Consider the following 8817-nt stretch of genomic DNA (forward strand, 5'->3'; position numbering starts at 1 on the left):
ACTATGAGCTATTAATGGGCTTTATATTTGTTTAACTAAATGATAGTTTGTTAATGTTAATATAAAGATTTACAATTGGGCGTCCCTATAAATTACCATATACACTCGATCGGACACGATGGGCGGGGTATTTATATGTACGAATAATCGTTCATTTAACCGGACACGGGAATGGATTAATAGCCACTAGAATAATTAAAACAGGGGTGAAATTACATTCAAGGGTAATTGGTGTAATTGTTAACAAAGTAGTAAAACCTTGGTTTACACGCAGTCGATAACCTGGTGTATTCATTAAACAAAGTATTAAAACCTTGTTACAATTCGAATCCCTAATTAGTTGGAATATTTAACTTCGGGTATAATAATAATTTGACGAGGGCACTCGCATTTTATATTTATGACTGATGGACTGTTATGGACAAAAACCAGACAGACATATTAAATAATCCAGGACAAAGGACAATTAACCCATGGGCATAAAACTAAAATCAACACGTCAAACATCATGATTACGGAAGTTTAAATAAGCATAATCCTTTTATTTCATATTCTATCGCAATTTTATTTATTGTTATTTTATTTATCGTCATTTATTTATTTTACGCACTTTAATTATTGTCATTTATCTTTACGCTTAAAAATATAAAATCGACAAACCGGTCATTAAACGGTAAACCCCCTTTTATATATTATTATATATAATTATATATATTTTGTATAAATATAGTTAAAAATATAATAAGTATCACCAGCTCCCTGTGGAACGAACCGGACTTACTAAAAACTATACTACTCTACGATTAGGTACACTGCCTATAGTGTTGTAGCAAGGTTTAAGTATATCCACTCGATAAATAAATTAAAACTTGTGTAATTTGTAACGTATTTCGTAGTAAAATATAGTACTATCACGTACCCCTCCGCTACATCATCAGGCACCTCTTCGTGTTAGGGCTCTGAACATCACCATCCATTCGAACCTCAACAGCCAGATCAGAGTAGCCCAAGTTGAGGCTCTCAAGGAGGAGAACATATCTCACGTACATTTGAACATACTTGTCTCTCGATTCGAGGTTAGGGAGTCTGGACTCCGATGTTATGCCGGAAGAATTTGGGTACCTCTTTATGGAGATCTACGGAACCTGATACTTGATGAAGCACACAAGTCGAGATATTCGATTCATCCTGGAGCGGGTAAAATGTACCACGACCTTAAAGAACAGTATTGGTGGCCGAATCTTAAGAAGGACGTTGCGACTTATGTTGGTAAGTGTTTAACTTGCTCGAAGGTTAAAGCCGAGCATCAGAGACCTTCTGGATTACTTCAGCAACCGGAGATCCCACAATGGAAGTGGGAAAGGATCACAATGGATTTCATCACCAAGCTACCAAAGACAGTGGGCGGATACGATACCATTTGGGTTATTGTTGACCGCCTTACCAAATCTGCACACTTTCTAGCGATGAAGGAAACGGATACAATGGAGAGACTTGCTCAATTATACATTAAGGAGGTTGTATCACAACACGGTGTACCTTTATCGATCATCTCCGATCGCGATCCCCGTTTTGCCTCTAGATTTTGGCGTTCTTTGCAAGAAGCCATGGGAACTCGTCTCGACATGAGCACTGCTTATCATCCTCAGACTGACGGGCAAAGCGAACGAACGATTCAGACCTTGGAGGACATGCTGCGTGCATGTGTCATTGATTTTGGAAAGGCCTGGGAAAGGCATTTGCCACTCGCCGAATTCTCGTACAACAACAGTTATCACTCTAGCATTAATGCTGCACCTTTTGAAGCATTGTATGGCCGTAAGTGCTGATCTCCTATTTGTTGGGCCAAAGTAGGCGAAAAGCAAATCACCGGACCCGAGGTAGTCCATGAAACCACAGAGAAGATTGCTCAGATTCAAGCTAGACTTAAGACTGCCCGTGATCGCCAAAAGAGCTATGCCGATCTTAAACGTAAGGACTTTGAATTCAACGTTGGTGATCGTGTAATGTTAAAGGTTGCACCTTGGAAAGGTGTGATCCGTTTTGGAAAACGTGGGAAGTTGAACCCACGATACATTGGTCCTTTTGAAATCTTGGAACGTGTTGGACCCGTTGCATACCGTTTGGATCTACCAACACAATTGAGCTCAGTTCATCCTACCTTCCATGTGTCAAACTTGAAGAAGTGTCTTGCTGCACCAGAACTTATCATACCACTGGAAGAACTTACAATTGATGACAAACTCCACTTTGTAGAGGAATCTGTTGAAATTATGGATCGTGAGATCAAAACTTTGAAACGCAACAAGATTCCGATCGTCTGAGTACGATGGAATGCCAAACAAGGACCTGAGTTTACTTGAGAACGAGAGGATCAAATGATGCGGAAGTATCCTCACCTTTTCCCGACTCCTTCATCTACCTCAGCTTAAATTTCGGGACGAAATTTTCTTTAACAGGTGGGTAATGTAACGACCCTGGAATTTCCAACGTTAATTTATTAATAATAATTATTATTAATACGTGTGATAAAACGAATGTATGTCATTACATTTACATGTTGCCATGATTGCCCGAACTTGACTTTAATTGCCCGAAACGTCTTTGTGACACCCGGAACTTTTACGAATAATATTTTTAGATATTATTTACATTCATGATTAAATTTATTAATCATTTTAATTAACTAAGGCTATTAGTTAGTTACTTGGGCTTTAATTGGTTTAACTTGTGATTTATTTGAACTTGGGCTTTGTTAGTGTAATGGACTCATGTTATTGGACTTCCAAGCCCACCCTACATTATTAGTGGACTTAATTAGCCCAACACTACTTGTAAGTATCATGTTAGATGGTAACTAGCTAGTTTAAGGCACTTGGAATCTTGTTACACATCATCCCCATGCACATACCACCTTGTGTCCAACTTTAATGAACTTTACAAGCTAGTAACCAAAGAACAAACCTCCCCCCTCCCTTTTTCTGCTGAATGCCGAAACCATGGTGACCATTTAGTGGTGTTTTGAATTTTTTTTTACACTACATACTCACTTGTATTCATATTACTCTTTCATTTACACACACACACACACTCACTTTTCTCTCAAACTTTCTCTCATATTCTTCTACATTTTTGTAAGTAACAAGAACATTTTTTTCTCTTCTTCTTTCCTTTGTCTTAAAACTAAATACATACATGAATCATCATCATCATTTGTTGTTTGTTACTTGTTCTTGATTTTGTTTAACTACTTGTCTTGTTAATTGTAGTTACTTACTAGCTTTCAAGAACCTAACTTTCTAGTTTTGGTTCTTCTATTATCTTGTAAGTTCAAGAACACAAGAACATAAACTCACTAGTTTATGATTCTACTTCAATTGTTTCAAAAGTTGCAAGTTCCATGTGTTGATTAAAGACATACTTGAAGCTCATGAAGTAAACTTTAAAGTTTACTTTCTAAAGATCAAACTTTGGTTTGAATCTTTAAAGTATGAACAACCATGAACCTTTTCTTGTTTACTTAGTTACTTCTTCATTTTATGCACTTTAATTTCATGTAGTTAGTTTATATGGTCAAGTACTACAAGTTAGTCTTGATCTCATATCTCTTGAACAAATTAAGTTAACTTTGAAAGTTCAAGAACACACAAATAAGTTTTCTTTAAATATAACTTTGGATCTAGACTTTTGAGTCTTGGATCTTCAAGATCAAACTAAGAACCATGTTCTACTACTTATGATCTTGATTAGTTAGTTTACTTTCAAGTTTGTAACTTATTATTAGTCTTATAGTCCATGTATGTGTTAGACCTAAGACTTTGATGTAACTTTGGTTCATCAAACTTCATGCAACTCTTAAGTGAGTTGTGCTTCATGTCTTAGACTTGCACATGGGTTATGATGGTCAATACTTGGTTAAGATGATGTAGATACATCAATGAGTTGTACACTTAAAGCTATATGCAACAAGGATGAGAACCATGATGAACATCAAGCACCAAGACCACCGGAACCCTTTTAAACTCACTGTTCTGTCGAAAACCTACTGACCTGATGCTTCTGGAACATACCAGTATACCTGGGATGTTCTAACCTTGATTTTTAGATAGAACTTTTCGAGTAGATAACTTTTCATATAGGACTCGTCTTAATCCGAGTTACGGTTTAGGATTTATGGCCCTCCGATCGTTACTATGTCCTTTAACGTTGTGCAGAAATTTCTGACCTACTCGCACTTAGACCGTCGCCACGGTCAAACCAAGACAAGTTTGCTTCTGTAAATTTTACCACACTTAAGGGACTCATAGACGGAGCCATGGCCACAGGTCTCACCTTAATTTAGTAAGGGTAGAGGCCGTGGTGACTGACTGAAGTCAGACTTTGTTTTAAGCTACTTTCATAAACGAAACCTACTTTACGCCTTTTGTTTAATGATGATTGATGATGACCCTTAAGATCTTAATTACATACTTTTAAACCTATTAAGACGATTTACTGACTTAGTACTATTTGACTTAGGTTGAGGACTTCGGACCATTTACTTGCACACCTTTCCCGACTACTACTTTACCGCTACATATCATTGTGAGTTATAGCATTCCCTTTTTACTTTAACTTATTTTGGGAACTGAGAATACATGCGCATTTTACTTTTTACATACTAGGCACGAGTACTTAAACTTATATATGTGTGGGTTATACAACGGCATAAACATTCCCTTTAGCTCGGTAACGTTTAATCATTGGTTTTTGAACCATGAATGCGAATCTTAGATATGGATCCATAGGGTTTGACATCCCCACTCGGGCTAGTAGCGCTAGCATTTAACGAGTGTTTAATACTTCGTAGACATACGCACTTGCCAAGTGTACTTTCAGGGGGTATAAACGTTAAGTTAGTTACCAAGTGCCCACGGTTAACATATACTTTATCATACTTTTGAAACGCTCGTTGTAGCACTGAAATCTCGTGGCCTACTTACATTACTGTTATACTTAAACTATAGCTCACCAACCTTTGTGTTGACGTTTTTAAGCATGTATTTCTCAGGTGCTTGAGGTTGCTTCCGCTGTGTTCTAGTCGTGCTGTAGAACCCGCTGCTTAGAGTTGTTATCGCATGACTACTTATCTTGCATTCAAACTTATTTACTTTTGAAACTATGTTATGTAACGACCTTTGGGGTCACGTACACTTATTTATTTGCTTCTACTTAGTGAAGCATGCTTTTGAAATGTAAAACATTTGATGTCGGTTATGACATCCCCTTTTTATCGTGAATGCAACTTCTTTAATTACAGCATATAGTACTTAACCTTGTAATGATCCTGTTGTTGATGATTCGTACACGATGGTTTTGTACGGGGCATCACAACGTTTATCCTCAGCATCCCATCTAGAAGGAGTGAGAATAACCTCTCTGCCAGGAACAGCAGGAGTGTCAGCTGTAGCTGGTGCACTACCAATAGTCTCAGTAGGCACAAATGGACCATCTGTGGCGATACCAGGCATGAGTGGGTCAATAGACTCAAGGTGAAGCATGAATCTTGCCTTTCAAGTTTCATACTCATATTCATCAAATTTGGGTGGTCTATTGGATGAGCCATTTTCAAGGTAAGCTGTATTAGAATATGCAGCCATGAGAGAATTCAGATCCAAGATATTAATTATCAAGACTGAAGCTCTGATACCAGTTGTTGGTCCCTTGATAACAACAGGAGTATTGTAGAGGGGGGTGAATACAATTTCTTTTCAATTAACTAAACAGTTAAACTTGATTAGTATTCAAACAAGTAAATAAATAGAGTCACAGGTAATTTTCAACAGTTATTCTTTATTGATTGAATCACAAAGAATCACAACTATCCTTGGCGGAATGATAGTTGGTTGATACAGATTACCTAGATTATAGCTAAGAGGTAAACTAACAGCTATTACACGTTTTGACTCTATAAAATAAACCCACACCACTAATTGTAACAATAGTGGATACAACAATTTATAGTAATCCTATTAACCGTGTAATGGTTCTATTGTCCACTGGTACATAGGATGTCTGTACTTGTGGAGACAACAATATCAGAGAGCATGCTCTCTTCTTTCCTCTTTGGTGGCTATTTGCAGGAACACCCCAATTCGGTTTGGCACCACTATTTGATTAAACAAATAGAATGTTGTGTTCCCTAGGTGATGACAAAGTATAACCCATGTCTGCACAGGCGTTAACCTTCTGCATTCCCACGTGGTCTTGTAAGGTCACTTGTCAGCCGCCGACGTGTGTCCTTTTCTGTTCAACTTTGTCTTTGACTTCTGTTGAATAGTACCATTGATGTAGACCACTCGGGAAACGACTATGCTTGTAATGGAGCATAGCTGTCTTGTGTAGTGAGCTGCATTCCAGCTGTGCTGGTTCTTCATTGCTGAGCCACTTCATGTTCTTGAATTGCTGAGTACACATCCTGTGCTGATTGAAGAACACTGTCTACCTTGTGCTGGTAGACTGAGCAGCAAACTAAACACTCGACACAGCTATATCTGCTGTCTATACATAAACAAACTTGTGCTGACTGCACATAACACTTTAGTGCAAATAAATTACAGTTTTGTCATAATTAAATCCTTAATTATTTTGGGGACTCAACATATATCATAAGTCTTAAATTAAAATAATTACTTTTTATAACATAAGTAATTTATTAATAATGAAATTCATTATTTATATCATAAGTCATAATTAATAACCATAAGTTTTAATCAAAAGTTCATCGGGTCATAACTTGAGCCCCGGGAATCTGTTTTCGGCGAGCCTTTTATATATCTTCGCCTAACCAACCCACCCGACACATTACTGTGCTCAAGAACATCTCAATAACAGTCACCAAGTCGTGACTTACAGCTCTTAATCAGTTTGGACCTTTAATCCGCTCAAAAACGTGTTTTAGTCATAACGGGTGATCCGTGGCTCTAATTTCGATGACCCGAACATGAAAGTTCATCCCATCATCAATCCTAACACACTAGTACACCCTAAGGACTCTAAAAATGGTCACAAAGTCGGACCAAACCTGGTTCAATTCGTTTTCATAGTTTAATCTCCACATAACACCATTTTAATCATATCTTAAGCTCCGGGAATCGAAATGACATGAATCCGGAGTCTAAAATTAATGTATTGATGAGAGGAACTCATCTAGATACTTCAATTTCACTTTATATCAGTTACACAATAAAAAATGAACGAAAATGCTGCTGTCCCAAATTAATCAAACCGAAAACATATATAATCGAGCAATTCTACGCATACAATCATCAATACAATAACATGTAACTATCATACTATCAATATAACATCAAAATACAGAAAAATAAAGAAAAATTAAAAATATAGGGTTAGGGTTTATACCCTAATCAAGAATTGAATGATATGAACGTGTAGAGATCGAAGAGATGAATCCGATTATGACGAACGCCCTAAATTCCAAGCACTTGATTGATGAAGATGATGATGCTATGATGGTGGTGGTGGACGGCTCAAACAAAGAAAAAGAGGAAGGTGTTAGAAATTTAGTGTAATTGAGGGATTTAATCTATACTTGTAAATGGGTTAGGAGGTACGGAGTGTACACCCATTAAGTGATAGATTGCCCGGACCCGAAAATGGTTTTCCATTATCACAAATTTGAGTGATTACGGAAGTATTATTCTTGCACTAGGTGGAAATAAAACAAACAACTTTATGAAAAGGATTTAATCTAGATTTCCTTGATTTGGTTGTTGGAAATAAAACAAACAACTTTATATAAAGGATTTGTTTTAGATTTGAAAACGATTTCCTTGATTAGGATGTTTGAAATAAAACAAACAACTTTATGTAAAGGATTTGTTTTAGATTTGAAAACGAAATTAGTTAGTGAAACATCTCCATCGTGGAATAATACTTGTTTTTGGGTGCCTATAAATAGAGACTATCATTTATGAGAATAAGATATACGAAAAACACCTTAATACTCTTATGCAAAAGAGTTCTTGTTTACTGCCAATAACAAGAACTAATCTCTGTCTTATCCCAAAGTGATATTCGTGTAACCCAGGCAATAAGGGTCGAATAATTACTTTCGGAAAGTGATACCACGATTCAGTGATTTATCCGGCTATCGATTATTTTACCCTACACGAAATCTCAATAAAACCTCCAACAATCGAAAGTAATTATTCGTTATAATCGATGGCGGCTACGATGAAACACATGACGGCGAATTTCTCCAAACTTGATAAGTTTGAGGGAATTGATTTTAGGAGATGGCAAAAGAAGATGCACTTCTTTCTGAGCAGCATGAGTGTGGTGTACGTACTCAGCACACCAATTCCTGAAGATCATGGTGATGATGCCACTATTGAACAAATTCGGAAAAGGTGCAAGTGGGAGAACGATGACTACATCGCTAGAGGTTTAATCCTCAATGGTATGGCTGATTCCCTTTTTGATATTTACCTAAATGTTGAATCTTCTAAAGAACTATGGGACTGTTTAGAAACCAAGTATATGTCAGAGGATGCTTCTAGTAAAAAGTTCCTTGTGAGTAATTTTAATAATTACAAGATGGTCGATTCTAGACCGGTCTTGGAACAATACAATGAGCTCATTCGTATACTTGGTCAATTCACACAACATAAGATGAACATGGATGAGTCTATTCAAGTCTCAAGCATAATTGATAAACTACCTCCATCTTGGAAAGAATTTAAACATTCTTTGAAACATAAGAAGGAGGAGTTAACTCTTGTTGAGTTGGGTAGTCATCTGCGTATTGAGGAATCC

The sequence above is a fragment of the Rutidosis leptorrhynchoides genome, chromosome 4, assembly GCF_046630445.1.
Source record: "Rutidosis leptorrhynchoides isolate AG116_Rl617_1_P2 chromosome 4, CSIRO_AGI_Rlap_v1, whole genome shotgun sequence".
Lineage (NCBI taxonomy): Eukaryota > Viridiplantae > Streptophyta > Magnoliopsida > Asterales > Asteraceae > Rutidosis > Rutidosis leptorrhynchoides.